Source organism: Limulus polyphemus, unplaced genomic scaffold (genome assembly GCF_000517525.1).
Source record: "Limulus polyphemus unplaced genomic scaffold, Limulus_polyphemus-2.1.2 Scaffold1057, whole genome shotgun sequence".
In the NCBI taxonomy this organism is placed as follows: domain Eukaryota; kingdom Metazoa; phylum Arthropoda; class Merostomata; order Xiphosura; family Limulidae; genus Limulus; species Limulus polyphemus.
Window position 1 is genome coordinate 91,298 of NW_013666667.1, and position 15,577 is coordinate 106,874.

At 33.1% G+C, this 15,577-nt stretch overlaps 1 pseudogene; it reads left to right on the forward strand.

Annotated features, from left to right (window-relative positions):
- Positions 1-15,577, forward strand: part of LOC106461910 — a 100,478-nt pseudogene that overhangs the window by 38,974 nt on the left and 45,927 nt on the right.

The following is a 15,577-nucleotide window of genomic DNA, read 5'->3' on the forward strand; positions in this document are numbered from 1 at the left end:
CTCTGTTATCACAATACAATCTGCAAGTATTATTCTTTAAAAGTTACCACTTTTCACTTTGTATGGCTAAACTCATGATCACCCAGCTTATATCTATCTATATCTCTTTTTTTGAGTAATTTTTGGAGATGTATATTTCTAGAACTTTCTTTACAATACTAGATATTATATGATGCAACAGTACTCAATTAAAACAGCAGAAAAATTCAGAAGTTTCCAGTAGCATAATATCATTTCACAACAAATGATTTGTAAGGAAACATGCCATAACTATCACTTCTAAAAATAACTTATTTAATGCTTGCACAATATAAGCTAAATAATACTATCATATTAAACTTAAAATGAACAGTCGTTTATATCTAACAGTCTGTTTAAATAAGAAAATTGTTATTAGGTGTTTCCTGTAGAATAATTCCTTGTCTTTTTAAATTAGAAAGTGGTTATGCGATGTTTCCTGTAAAGTAATTTCTTTTATGTCAATCCAAAATATGGAACTACAAGTAACAGAAATGAAACTGATTTTCTCTAAATTTTTCCTATATGTTTTGTTTGCTTATGAAATAAGACATAAAATATGTTGTATTTAAATAGTTTTAGCACTCTTTTCATTTATAATTAACTTTGAATTGTTAGGTTTATTAATTAAATCCTCATGTTTTATATTAGTGAATTATGGAGACTATATGTAATGGTAACACTATTTGTTATTTCTGTTAAACTTTTCAGTGTGTTGTTTGATTTTAGAACCTATATGTTCGAGTGAAAATGGAGCAGTCTGGTGATCTGCTACAAGATGATGTTATTTCAAAGATCAGTTACAGTGATGATGAGAATCAGGATAGTTCACACTGTAATGTTATAAATGTGAAAACAGAAACTGAAATTCAAAGAGATATTGAATCTGGGTTAGAAAGAACATCTGGTAAGTACACACATCTAAAACTTACATTTGTTGACAGTGCCTTAACACTTTCCAAACAGATTTGGTCAGTGTGATTGACATTTTAACCTTAAAGTAACCATAAGAATTTCCATACTGTAACTTTTAATATGTTTTTGTATCTTTACATAATTTGACATGGTTTCAGTAAATATTACAAGTGTTTTTCAAAAGACAAAAATTCTTTTTTTACAGTAGATACAAGGTCAGTTAAATCGAAGTACTGCCTACAGAGTTAGGGTAAATTAAGTAATAAATAAAATATAGTTTTACTGATATGAAATTTGACAATTTTCACATGAAAAAAGTATTTTTAATCTTAAAGAAAATTGCTTTACACTTGGAATAGTCAACACTCTGACTTAATATATTCATGGACAAATTTTCAGTAAAGATACTTAATTAAAATATCTGTACCAAATAAATCTAAATTACCCTTTTTTTCTTTCTAGAATGACTGCAAATTGTAACATGAAACTACAATTTCTTTATCTTAAATAGCATAAAACTCCTAACAGTATATATTTATATATATTTAATATTATTGTTTTATTGCCCTTTCACCCACGTCTAGCTAATATTCCTGTTGCACTAATTGTAAATTGCTCCGCAAACATATAGCTTATGTACTGTATTAAGTGATGTAACTTACAAGTTGCTCATGAGCATACCTCAAGAAGGAATTTTATTATTATTTTTTTTAATTATCTTATTTAATCTAACCTAACAAGTTTGTAATTGTTGCATTTTACTTACTTTTATAATTATAAATATATATAACATACATCAAAAACAAGAAATATATCACTTAACTGTGACTTGTTTTTTTCCTTTTGGTTGCTTAATAAATTTATGCCTACTTTCTTATACTTATAACACTAGTACACAAAATAATTTTTTTATTTACTTAAATAATGCACCTGACAACACAAAAAAATGCAAACAATGTTTTATAACTATCATAATTTATATGATTTTCTAGCTATGGCATAAGAGCCTTTAAAGCTTTCCTTATGCTTGTCGACGTAAATACCTCGAGAGGAACTTTCAAGCTGAAAGCAAAATAGACAATACTCTGTACTAAAAATAATGTAGTATAAAATGACAGGGACAACTATAGGCAATTTGTGAAAGAGAAAAGATGGGAAACTGGTCTGATTTTCTACAGTATGATTCTGCAAATGAATAACATCGAAGGCTCTTTGCCTTAGTAATATCTATATTATAATGAATAATTTACATTAAATTCCGAACCTCTTAGAGAAGACCTGTAGATCAAATTTCACAGTTCTCATACTAGGGGAGATAATTTCAGATACAATACATACCTCTGCTTGCACAATAGCTTTTCTCAGTCTTCTTCTGCCTTCTAACACATTTAAAAAAAAGTGTCTCGCTTGACACACTAGCCTTTGTACCTCTTAGTTTGAGCTGCTCATTTAGCATGCATAGCACATGCAACGACCCTTTACCAATAGAAGAATGACACATACTCTCAGAGCAGCTGGCTCCCTCTGTATTACATTTCATGTACCTCATTTTGAGATTGGCATGTTGAGAGTCAGGTGTGTTTCTCACTTGCTTTTGAATTTTCTTGCTTTGTGAGGATTTTGTACTTGATTTCATACCTGCATATATATTTTTCTTCTTCTTATTAGTTTGCTTCCAGTTTTATGAGTGGTCATTTTTACTTTTTTTTTGCGATTATTGCAAATAATGAATTCAGAATTAACGTGACTACCACTTCAGCTCCTGCCTTTTCTGGAGACACATCCAAGCCAAGAGATCATTGCTATCGGCCTAGGAGGTACAAGCCTTAGTTTGGCAGGAGTTAGCTTTCTACATGGGGCCTGGTTAATTGTCTTCTCTATATAGGGTAACACCCCTTCAAGCTGATGAGGATGTGCAGGAAGATGATAATTTTGACCATGTTTTTCCTGCTTCTTCATTTGCTATGCCATAATTTTAGGCACACTTGGAGGAAGTTCGACCTTTAACACCTTTCTTGCAGTTGATTACTCAGATTTGCTGTATTTTGCATGTTTCCCTATTTCTATGTTACACCAGTCCCTCCACCTATTCAATGTGGGATTGTGTGAGATGAGGTATGTATCGTATCAGAAATTATCATCTTCCTACAATGAAAAACGATTTCCGATAAATACCTATTTCCTCTCGCACACCCTTCCTCCCAACTTCTAGTGTTTTTCTATTTTCTGGTGTGCCTAATCTCGAAAGTGAGGTACACAAAATGTAATGCAGAGGGAGCCAGCTGCTCTGGGAGTGTGTGTTGTGTTCCTATTTGTGGAGGATTTTTGCATGCGATATGCATGCTAAATGAGCAGCTCGAACTGAGCAGGTATAAAGGCTAGTGTGAAAAGCTATTGTGTGAGTAGAGGTAGGTATCTATCGGAAATCTTTAAAAAGTTTTGACTAGAACTTTACCTACCCATAGCGAGATGGTCAAAGAATTGGTTGAATTATTGGTGATCTTTTAAGAGTTATTGAACTATACAAGACAGGATTAATTTGAAGCATATAGATCTGTGTTTGGTGTGTTTTTTATAACTTCTACTTGGGGATTATTGTGTAAAAGATTTTGAAGTGATAAAATGAGACAACAAAACATCTAAAAAAATTAATTTTTTCTGAAAAAAATGGAGAGAACAGTACTTGTTTCTATAAAATGAAACATAAAGAAAACCTTCTAACTGACCAGCATTTATCTTCCTTGTTCTTCATGTATAAACTTAGTAAATAATGGTTGGAACCCATTTCTGTAGATTAATGTTTCAACATGTTTAGAGAATGTACTGCTGATATTTATTTCCATGGATGTGAATTTCTGAAGAATCTGAGACATGGAAAGTTCTAAATCTCCAACCTCTTAATTTAGCATGCTGAAACCACTAATCAAACAGCTTCTAATCCCAGAAATCATACCTAAACTTGATAAGTAATATATAGATAAACATTTTAGTTTAGTCTAAATCTTGGCTTTTATAAATATTTATTTAACACATATAGAACATTTGAACAGGAACTATAAAGTATGGGTACTAATTAACTTGTTGAAGTAGGCAACTCATGATAATGCAACAACTTCAAGTTAGAAAATATCTCTAACAGATAATCAAGAAAGGTACTTGTTGAAAGTAACATTGGTTATTGTGACACTGTACTATAATCTTTCAGGTGATTTTAGACTTTGTCTAGTAAAAACTTCTATTTTAGATATAAAGACCAGTGTGAACATCTGTAGTTGGAGTCAGTGTCCTGGTTATCATGTTATAAAACAAGAAGATCACTTTACAGAAGACATGAAATCTCCAAACAACAACATTTGTGGAGAAACAGAGTTAAGTGGAAATAACCTAAAAGCTTCTAATACACTATACAGTTATGGAAAAACATTTGATATCCTAAAAAAACAAAAGAGAAAACATTCTGGACAAAAACTTTATCATTGTGTAATTTGTGTAAAACAGTTTGGAACAAACAATGAATTACAAATACATAAATTAACACACACTGGTGAGAAACCTTACAGTTGTACAGTGTGTGGAAAGCACTTTGAGAGAAACAGTTGCTTAAAAATACATCAAAGAAGACATGCTGGAGAGAAACCATATAGTTGTATAGTGTGTGAAAAACAGTTTGGAACTAACAGTGAATTAAAAATACATCAGAGAATACACACTGGGGAGAAACCTTACAGTTGTACAGTGTGTGAAAAACAGTTTGGTACAAATACTATCTTAAAACGACATCAAAGAATACACACTGGGGAGAAACCTTACAGTTGTACAATGTGTGAAAAACACTTTGGTACAAGTACTATTTTAAAAAGACATCAAAGAATACACACTGGGGAGAAACCTTACAGTTGTACAGTGTGTGGAAAACAGTTTAGAACAAAGGGTGAATTAGAAGTACATCAAAGAATACACACTGGGGAGAAACCTTACAGTTGTACAGTGTGTGGAAAACAGTTTAGAACAAAGAGTGAATTGGAAGTACATCAAAGAATACACACTGGGGAGAAACCTTACAGTTGTACATTGTGTGGAAAACACTTTGGTACAAACAGTAATTTAAAAACACATCAAAGAATACACACTGGGGAGAAAATATAGTAGTACAGTGGAAAGAGAGTGAATTAGAAATACTTCAAAGAATTCACACTGGTGAGATATTTTATAGTTGTGGAGTTTGTGTAAAATACTTTGGTACAAGTATTATCTTTAAAAAACATCAAAGAAGACACACTGGGGAGAAACCATATAGTTGTACAGATTATGGGAAACAGTTTTGAACAAATAATTTATTAATAGAAACATCACAGAATACACACTGAGAAGAAACCTTACAGTTGTACAGATTGTGAAAAATACTTTGTACATAGAATACACACTGGGAAGAAATTGTACAGATTGTGGAAAACAGCTTAGAACAAAGGGTGAATTAGAAATGTATCAAAGAAGACACACTGAGGAAAAAACCATACAGCTGTGCTGTTTGTGAAAAACTTTTTAATCAATGACAACCCCCCGGTGGCACAGCAGTTTGTTTGCGAATTTTTAATGCTAGAAATCAGGTTTTGATACTCATGGTGGGCACAGCACATAAAACCCATTGTGTAGCTTCGTGGTTAACTATAAACAAACAAATAAATCACAATTTAAAAAAACATCAAAGAAAACACACTGGGGAGATTACTTGCAGTTGCAGAGTGTGTGGAAAACAGTTTGTATCAACTTGTGACTTACAAAAACATCAAATAACACACACATGGAAAAAATCTTATAGTTACCAAATAAGTGAAAACCAATTTATAGAAAGTAGTTACTTAAAAAAGACATAAAAGAATACACACTGGGTAGAATCCTTACAGTTGTGGAGTTTGTGGAAAACAATTTGTAAGTAACTATAGCTTAAAAATACCTCAGAGAATACACATTGGGAGAAAAGTTACATTTCTGTAAGCTTCCCCTCCAATATCTCAGCAGTAAGTCTGAGGGCTTACAATGTTAAAAGTTGGGTTTTGATACCAGTGGTTGCCACAGCACAGATAGTCTATTGTGCAGCTTTGTAATATATAACATTTAAGGACAACAAAGGATCATTTGGTCAATCTGTGCTGTCCTATTCACTTAATTCAACTAAACCTTAAAAAAAAAAAAATTCAAAGCCAGTCCTTATCCTTAAAATATTAATAAAGTTTTTCCTTTAAACTCCCTTAAATTTAAAGCATCTACCACATCTGAAGGCAATCTGTTCCAAAGTCCAACCTCCCTTTTAGAAAAATAAAGCTATCTTAACTGAAAAAGAATCTGCTGACATTTATGTTCGTGTTCCATAGTCTCACCATTCTTTCCATTAAGTATGAAAAAATATGATGCTTAATCAGAATCAGATCTGTAATTCTTATTTTTTCAAGCAAAAACAAGTTCAAAGACCTTGACCTATCCTCATATGATAACATTTGCATCCCAGGTATCATACTAGTAGCCCTCCTCTACACCTTATTCATCAATTTAATAACCTTTCTGAGGAATTACAAATAGATAAAGAGCACACACCAGGATGAACCCTTAACGTTATATAGTTTGTGGAAAACAAATGGTATCAGAGAATTGATTAAAAAGACATCAAAGAAAACATACTGGTAGAAAACCTTACAGCTGTATCATTGTAGCAGAAGGTTTGGATTAAATTGGGACCTTTCAAAAATGAGAGATAACATTGTGGAGAAATTGTGTTTCTACTGTGAACATAACTGTAAGTTAAACGTACATGAGAAGACATCACCTGGTTTCATATCTTGAGTATAGCTCTTTTAAATGGTTATTAAAGAATTTTTTGTAGAATTTGGTATACATTATGTAGTTTAGACTTTCCAATACTGGAACTGCTAAATATCAAACAAAATTTTCAATTTTGCTCCAAAAGTAAAAGCAAAAAAGATAGCCACGAAACAGAACAAGTTATTGTAAATTCTTATCTGTTTAAAATAGAAAGATGATATGAAATTTCTTGGACATTGTACTCATCCAAGTTGTCAGTAGAATCAAAATGAGAAGTGTAGGATTTAGCATTCAACGTAGATTTCTTTTTTTCACTATCTGTAAAAATTTACAAACTTAATAACCTTGTCCTTTTATACATGAAATAGACAAGGAAGGTAGAAGCTACTAATAAGTGCCATCTTTTGCAGTGTTCTGTCTACCATATTTAGAACCTCAACTTCAGTTCCTGATAAGGATGTATGTGAAGTAAAGGAGAAGGTAGAATTTATTATTAACCTTTCTTCTGGGTTTTATCTTAATTCAATAATTGACCGTGGTTACATTGGGCTGACTACTCTACTTTGGTGTTGATTGAGCTACTGAATGTGGTTACACTGGGCTGACTGCTTTGATATTTATCCAGCTATTGAATGAGTTGACATTAGGTTGACTAATCTGTTTATTCAACTACTGAATGCATGGGGCTGACTGCTATACTTGGCAATTGCCCTGTAATAAATTTGAAGAAATGATCAAAACAGTTGAAATAATTTTAAAATTAAAAAAAATTCAATTGAAAATGGTTTGAGAAAACAGTAACTTTTTATATAAAATGAAACAACAAGAAGATTTCTAAGTGACCACTGTTATCCTCCTGGTTCTTTAAGTATATACTTTGAGGAATGTTTGGAAACAGTTTGTTCGTATTAGTGTTTTAAGGTGTGTTGAGAATCTGCTGCAATAATTGATTTTTAGGGATTTACTTTTCTGAATACTTGCAGTCCTCCAGATTCTAGGACTTGGTGATAAAGAACCTATTTTCTATTAAGTTAGCATACTGAATCCAATAATTATAATGCTTATACACAGAAGAATCTGTTCTAAACTTGATAAAAGAATAAATAACATATTGTAAAACAGGCTCATTTTGTCTAAATCTTGGAATTTCTAAAGTTTACTTAACTTACTTATAGATCCTATTAACAGGAACTTTATAAAGTATTGATGTTAGTCATTGGATAAAGTTGACATATTTTGAGAAGATTTTCTGATAATCAAATGCTTGAAGTAGAAATTATCATAAAATGTGTTCAAGAAGTTACTGACTGAAAGTAATGTTGGTGATTTTAGACTTTACCTACTAAAAACCTCTTGAATAACATATGTTACCTGTAGTTTGTTTTCAATGTTATTCTGATCTAGATAGAAAAGTTTTTATAAAGTGTGAAAATATGGAACTGCATCATAACTATTTTTTAGTTTTAATACTTTCATATTAATAGTTTTGTCAATCATATAAGAACATTAAAATGTATTTAGTAGTTCATCAAATAAAGAAATTTATATTATTAACTGTGTGATGTCAGAGAAGAACTTATTTGGTCTACATCTATTACTATTACTGCTGTATCACTTGGAGTACTTCTGTCAAAACAAATCCAGTTCCAAAATTCAGCTAGTCATTCAACAGTCTAACCTATTGTGATGGTAAGTACCATGGGAGTCATATCAACTTCAGTTCAAAATCATTTCCAGAGTGAACAGGTAGAATAGTGAACAACAAGCCATCCATCTTGCTGCCCATCTAAAGGGAACAACTTTGACAACATTGAGAAATCTTCCAGGTAAGAAACATGAGTATAAAGCAATAGCAGCTGCCTCATACAACAGGGTTGAAGAGTTGTAGCAGAAAGATAAATCCAGAGCAACGTACCAGGAAAGAGTACAGAAGAAAGAATAGACCTCAGCAGGAATTTATGGAAGACCCAGTTATCTTACTTACATATTCATGTCAAATGATGGATGTGTTGACACCTGACCAGATTATAAATGTCATAAAAGACAGGGTATGAGAATCAGGCTGATGCAAAGAAGGTTTACATCTTTAAATAATGCTCCGTAGTTCGTGATGGAACTTGAATCCATCAAATTTGCAGATAATCAACTAATTGTACCATGTTGTAATTACAGGATAAATCGATCCTGTAGTATTTGAACATTAATTCCTCTTTTTGATAGAATTGGAGAACTGAAAAAATTATCTAGACAACAAGTGACACAGAACAAAAGGAAATAAACTATTGGACAAATTATGAAACTGGTTTTGTAGCTACAATTGTTGATTCTGATTTGTTATATTGCAAACTGCCTCCATTTAGGAAGAAAGAAAAGTGATGGAAGCAAAAAAGCAGATGGACATACAAATTCTATCAGAAGGAAAATTAGAAGCTACCCTTGCTATAGGAAACTGCTCTGTGTCTTATGATGTGTGAGCAATTGACATTGAAACAGTGTATTTTGGGAAGTGACTTCATTAGAATATATTGATGTGAGGTCAGGATATCTTCAAATAGAACTGAAGTCTTTGACCAGAAAATTGCTAAGTAGTACATGATAATTACTGCACCAGGTGTTGAACTTCCAACAGAAACAGGGAGGTTGGTCATTGCATGCACCACCAGGAAGTTTGATACTCATTTCAGGAGTTAGTGACTGTATCTTAGTGGAACTGAATACTGTGGCATGTTCTAAGGAATTAATGGTTGGAAGAGCTGTTTTGGATGTGAAGAATGGAGGTGTCATACTTGACTTTACTCAGGAAAGACTTGTTGGAAAGCTAAAGGTAGTTTTGATGTTAATGGTAATAAGACTGGATTCCATTGAGGTGACTATACAATCCTGCTATAAGAAAGGATAAACTCCAAAGTTAAACAGATGAGAGGAAGAACCATATGCTGCTGAAAAAAGTTAATGATGTGGTTTATAGAACCCAAAAGAATAGGTATTCCAAACCAAAAGTGTTTTATCTTAAGCATCTTTGGAAGTATGTTGGTAAGAATACAGCAAATTGGGTAATTCCAAAGAAGAAACTCAATGTGCTGAGGAGCCCAAAGTTCTTGTGGAAACTACTTTAAGAAGATGATCAGGAAGAAGTAACTCAGCAACAGCATGGCTAGGAAAATTAATGGAAGAGATGCCATCCAATCTGACTACCGTGGACCTTGGAAGAAAAAATGCTAAGAAGACTTGGCAAGTGGACAATTCAGTAGTTTTATTTTGTGTACTAGGATTTTTCATGAGTGTCCACAATACAATAAGGATTAGTGTTGTAAGCTATGTTTTGAATGATATAATTTGTTTGTCAGCTAAAGGGAGCTGAGAGTCTGAATGTGACATTAACTGTGCTTAGAAAATTCTAAGTTAAAACAATATTATATTTCAGTCAATGATTTTATAAAGCATTTTCAATGAGATTCAACTAAAATTAACTTGCACGTAATTTCCAGGTCAACTCCTTATTATCACCTCTATCTTTAATTACGAGTAACATTCGCAATTACTATTTTACACTAGGTGTTGATGCTATGTAGGTTTAATAAAAATGAGGTTTGTAGATTATACAAGCAATTGAAGGAGGACAATTTGTAGTCAAAGAAAGTCATGGATGGCTATATTAGAACGGAGTTCATTTCATCTTGAATATCATCATCGGAAGACTGTCACATTTGCAGTTGTACAAGTCCAAAAGGATTATTAGCCCAGGGGCATCTACTGCTATTATAACAAACTATTTTATTACTGTGTTAGACTATTCTGAGTTGCCAAACATGGTTAGTAATGATAGGCTGCAGAATTTTAGTCATCAAATTGTGGTATACTACAGAATTGTTGAATCATTACATGGTTATGATTTTAATATTTTTGAAAATTTTGCTTTATTACTTTTCATATTTAAAAATAAATTTGTTTCAACATTAGGTCAGGATAAAGGAAATGGAACTTAAGACATTTAAAATAAAATAAAAAATAAAGTTACATATGCTTGAAACTGTAGTAAAAAATTGGGAATTGCACCACCAGTTGTTTGATGTATGTAAAAATATATGATTAGTTCCACCTTTTGAGGAAATAAATGTTGAGCAGTATTTTCTACATTTTAAGAAGGTTGCAGAAAGTTCTAAATGGTCTAATGAAAATGGATCTTAATGCTACAAAGAGTGTTAGTGGGTAAAGCACAGCAGGCTTATTCCTCCCTCCACAAGCTTTTGATTATGATCATGCCAGACAATTGATGTTGAAAAACTTATGAGTTAGACCCTGAGGTCTATAGACAGATATTCAGAAATTGGAAGATAAATGAAAAAAACAACAACTTACTTTGAATTTGCAAGAAATCAAGAAAATTGGTTTGATAAAAGGTGTAAATCAAAGGGTGTCTTGTGTACTAGATAATGTTTAGACTTATTTAGATGAGCAGAAAGTTGAAATATTGCATGAAGTGTGTAGTCCCAGTTGGCTAGAATACTCTAACTCACAAAATCAAATTTTAAAAACCTAGTTCTTCTTTTAGTCAAGATACGAAAATCTTCATGCAGTCGAGTTCTGTACCAACCAGCACCCCCTCAAAGGTCAATAAGTATGACAAGGCTGAGTCAAATCCAGTTTCACAAACTATATCTTATGCTGGTAGTGGTAGATTCAGGTCATCTAGTTCAATATGTAATTATTGCAAAAAACTGGGCCATATTATTTATGTAAGTTGGACGTTAGAAACGAAGAACCAGACCAAGTTTAAGGTTAGTGCCTCTGTGGTGTCTGACCTACAACCTTACATAATGTCTGAAGTAATGCACCTTGAGGCCGAATATTCTTTGACCAAATTTGATTATCTTATGAAGAGCCTAATTTAATAGTGGGGGTGTTTGAAACCCTTCATTTCTGAGGGATTTGTTTCACTTAACTGTGAGATTGAGAGTCTACAGCCCATTACAATTTTATCCGATACTGAGGCTACTCAGTCCTTATTATTACAGGCTATTCTCTTTATATCTGAGCAGACCTTGATGACAATGTGCCCATTAATGGGTAGGTGGTTATTTTTATGTCCCTCTTCATCGTGTAAATTTGAAATCAGATTTGATTAACGGGTCTGTGATTGTCAATATGGCATCTAAACTTCCTGGTGAGGGTGTTCATTACTGTTAGGTAATTACTTAGCAGGATCCAGGATTGTAACAGAACCTTGTATGATTGTAGAACTGGGTGAACAATATGACACATAACATCTTTAGCAGGATGCTCATCACTTGTTTCCAGTCTGTACTGTGAGTAAGGCAATGTGTAGAAAATTTTCAAAAGCCGCTAAAGAAAATGTATCTGATATTGATTTCTCAGAAACCTTTGTACATCATCAAGGTGTGCTTGATGATTTTCGATGCCCATTACCAAGAATTGGAAGAATCAGTGATCTGTAAGATTAATTTATTGAAGAATAGTAGAAAGACCCTAAACTATCACTCCTTTGTAATAAGTCCTTGTCTCAAGATGAAGATAATATGGTACCAATCTATTATTACAACAAATATGGTTTTAATGAAGAAATAGAAGTCACCTGACACACCAGAAAATAAAAAGTGGTGAGTGATTTGTCAAATTTTAGTTCCTTCTAAATATTGTCGAGAAATTCTGAGTTTAGCTCATGAGAACCGATTGGCTGGAAACATTATAGAAAATTACGCCTCATTTTCAGTGGCCAAAGATTTGCTGGCATGTGTCTCAATTGTCAGATGGTGGGTTAGCGAAATGAAAAGATCCCAAAAGCACCATTGAAGCCTATTTCAGCATTTGATGAACCATTTAGCCATGTAATGATCATTTTTATTGGCCCCATCCCAGAAATTAAGTTGGATAATCAATGTTTATTGACCATCATGTATACTTCCACTAAGTTCCCAAAGGCAAGACCACCACCGAGAATCAGAGTGCTGCCAGTCATTCTGGAGGCCTTGATAAAATTATTTATTTTAGTAGGTTTACTTAGGAATGTTCAGTTTGATCAAGGATCTAACTTTATGTCCAGAATATCACAAGTAATACATGAGCTAAACATCAAACAATACATATTGAGCACATATTGTCCTCAGTCTCAAGGAGCATTAGAAAGATTCAAAGAGTCATTGAAAAATATGCTAAAGTCTTATTGTCATGAGAATGATGGGATCCATTTGTTGTTGTTTACAGTCCGAGAGTGCATGAAAGTATAGTGATTATCTAAGGACTACATATTGAATTTCAAAGATAGATTGATGAAAGTGTGTTCCATTGCCAGTGATAAGTTGCAGGCTTCTCAAGATGACATGAAAGCGTGATATGACAAAAAAGTATTTACTAGAAGTTTTGCAACATATGATCAGATTTTAATCGTACTGCATACTCCCAGTGAACCTTTGATAGCCATATTCTTTGAACATTATGTTATTGAAAAGAAAATAGGAGATTTAGATTATGTGCTTAATACACCTTAAAGGAGAAAGCAAAAACGGGTATGTTATGTGAATATGTTAAAAGAATATTGCAAGAGAGAGCGAAGGCGGATCTTCTAGGAAATCTCTGGCTACTGCTATGTCAGGTGAGTCTGTTGAGTTTCTCTCACAAGAAATAATCCGTAATTTTTCACTTAGTGAGTCTGGCTCAACCATAAAGCTCGATAATTCTGCAGTATTCGATAACCTTGCCAATTGGTGTAGCAATCTGTCACCTGGTAAGTGTGATGATGTGAAATTTCTATTACACAAATGTGTTAATCTGTTCTCGGATATCCCAAATATGACAAATGCTGTGACTCACGATGTTGATGTAGGAGATGTATCTCCTGTTAAACAACATCCTTATCGTGCCAGCCCCATTGAATCAAAGATTCAGGCTGAGATCCAATATATGCTCGAAAAGAGAATTATTGAACGAGTCAAAGTGCATGGAGTTTCCCAGTATACGAGTACATAAGCCTGACAATAATTCTAGTTTTCTGTACAGATTTTTGGAAAGGTAACATTGTGACAAAAACTGTGTCATACAAAAGTAGTCAGTAAATTTGACTTATTAAAATGATACTGGCAGGTCCCTCTCACTGAAAGAACAAAACAGGTATCAGTCTTCGTTACTCCTGTTATTCTGTGGCAATATCATATAATGTTGTTTGGAATGAAAAATGTCTCTGTCACCTTTCAACGTTTATTGAATGGTATCAATAATGGATTTGAGGGGTTTCACCATGTATATCAATATGGTAGTATACAGAAGCTCTTTGGAGAATTATGTACATTGCCTCCATGCATTATTTGGTAGGCTATCGAAAGTGAATTTAATAATCAAATTAATGAAAAGTAAGGTGGAGTCAATAGATTCAAAGGTTGAAACTGTAGTCAAGTTTCCTGTACCCAACAACAAGAAGGAACTGATACACTTCCTAGGCATGGCCAAATATTACCAAAAAGTATGTCAGAAACGTAGATTCCCTTACGAGACTGTTGAGAAAACAAGTGACGTTTTTTGGTTGGAGGTTATAAAAGTGCATTTGATAAAGTCGAGGCCATGCTCGTAAGTGCACCAAAGCTTGTGGCATCTGATTTTAACAAGCCATTGAAATTGGTTGTTGATGTAGGTGCTGGTGCTATGATGTTACAAAATGACTTGCATGATATTCATTACCCAGTTTGCTATTTTTCGAAAAGGTTTAACAAATATCAATGTAACTATACCACTGTAGAAAATTAAGCTCCTCTACATCATTTTTAAGTGTGTCTTAGGTCTAGTAATATTCTGACAGTGGTTTACAAATATTACAATCCACTAACATTGGTGAACAAAACGAAGAACAAACATCAAAGATTATTATGGTAGAGATTGGCTCGTCAAGAGCATAATTTAGATATAAGATATATTAATAACCCGCAATAGCAATACGAGCATCAGCCAGCTTGGCAGATTTAGGTTTACTTTAGTTCTAAATTCACTTGCCAAACTAGTAGTATTATTCAATTTAAAACATTATAACATACAAAGCTAGTGACAGTAGTTTTAAGGAAAGACAAGTGTATTCACTCAATAAAATAAAATATCAGTTGTTCGATGACGTACTCTGTTATTGAAAGTTGTGACACAATTATACTATTTCTCGAGATTGCTTCGCAGTGGAACACCTTTTTTTTTCACGACGAATTCTGATGACTACAGTACTTATTCATATGAATGGATTCAAAATAGACTTGAAAATATAATATTTGCATTTTGATTCAACTTGTTTCTGTACTTTTTTGACGATCCCTCTTCTCCCTTTGTAAATTCACAAGTTTTACTAATCCTGTTTCTTCATTTTTTATATCCATTTATGGAGAATAAATTTTAAGCTACACACGTGCGTACGCATTCAATTGAATGTTGCATGTCTTTCAACAGTTTATTACTGCATTGTTTGATCATTTCTGGTAAAAATTCTTTCCGAGTGACTTCAGCGATACAAGTCCCTTCTTGATTAAAACTAGTTTATTTTTTCTCGTTACAGCTTTGTGATACAAAGAATTTCCACAGTAACTTTAAACTTAACAACCTGTATAAAACACGCTATAAATACAGTGATACACACAATTTACTCACGGTGCCTACTGTTTCGCTTGACTCAGTTATCTCTATCTTCAGTGTATCTGCATATCTATCTTTTTCCGCTGGCTTTATTTGCCGGGCTTAAATACTAAAAATTGGAGCGCCTTGAACAGACTAGAGTTACCAGGACAATTCAAGATCCTTCGAGAATCTCATGACGTGTTATAAGCGTCACGTGACTTCCGCT